Genomic DNA, 855 nt, shown 5'->3' on the forward strand with positions numbered 1-855 from the left:
TGTAGTTTGGGAGATTCATGCCCAAATTGCAAGCAAGTTTATGTTCATTACCTATACATTTACGAACCTTCTGTTGGGATGAGGGTTGAGTGCAACTAAATAAATCCAAAATTTTGCGGAAAGCTTACTTCGATTAAGTATTGTAGCACTTGTTAATGAGTTGGTAGCAGAACAAAAAGACATACAATCAACTATCTACAGCTTTATGAATGGTGGTCTGTGAAAATCTGAACGGTATAAAAGGGCTCAATGAGTACCGTTTATGTGGTCACAGAAAATTGATTTATTTTGATTTCTTCTAATTGGCTAGCCCGTCCAACAGTTAGTTGATTACCCTTGTATGATTCCGAACATAAAAAAAATTTCTCTATTAGGCAACACTAGCATCATAATATAGTTAAATTACTAATGCCAATTTTGAGTCTGATCATGTCCCTGTTAGGGGCTCCTGGGGTAATATGCACTGCGGGCAAATCGCACCTTGTCAATTTCTCTGAAATAAACGAGTTTTAAGAGAAAAACACTTTGCGGATTGATGAATCGTTGCAAATTGTTGACACCCTGAGAATTTGATGCATTTTGAAAAACTTAACAGGGAGATAGAACAATAAATTCGAAAAGCATGATTCTGATGTAACTTTCCCGATCATTTTACTTGTTGTTTTGAAAGCGATGAATTGAGAATTTTTAGAACCTTTCACCATAAAACAGATGATTAGAGACTGGGTAAGTTGTTGATGACATGATTTGGCGAAATAACACAACGATTTATATTTTCCATCACATTTTCTGATAAGCGTCCGGTTGGGGCAACATGATCGGGGCAGAATGATCCATTCCAAAATAAACTTCAAT

The sequence above is a fragment of the Aedes aegypti genome, chromosome 2 (assembly GCF_002204515.2).
Source record: "Aedes aegypti strain LVP_AGWG chromosome 2, AaegL5.0 Primary Assembly, whole genome shotgun sequence".
Lineage (NCBI taxonomy): Eukaryota > Metazoa > Arthropoda > Insecta > Diptera > Culicidae > Aedes > Aedes aegypti.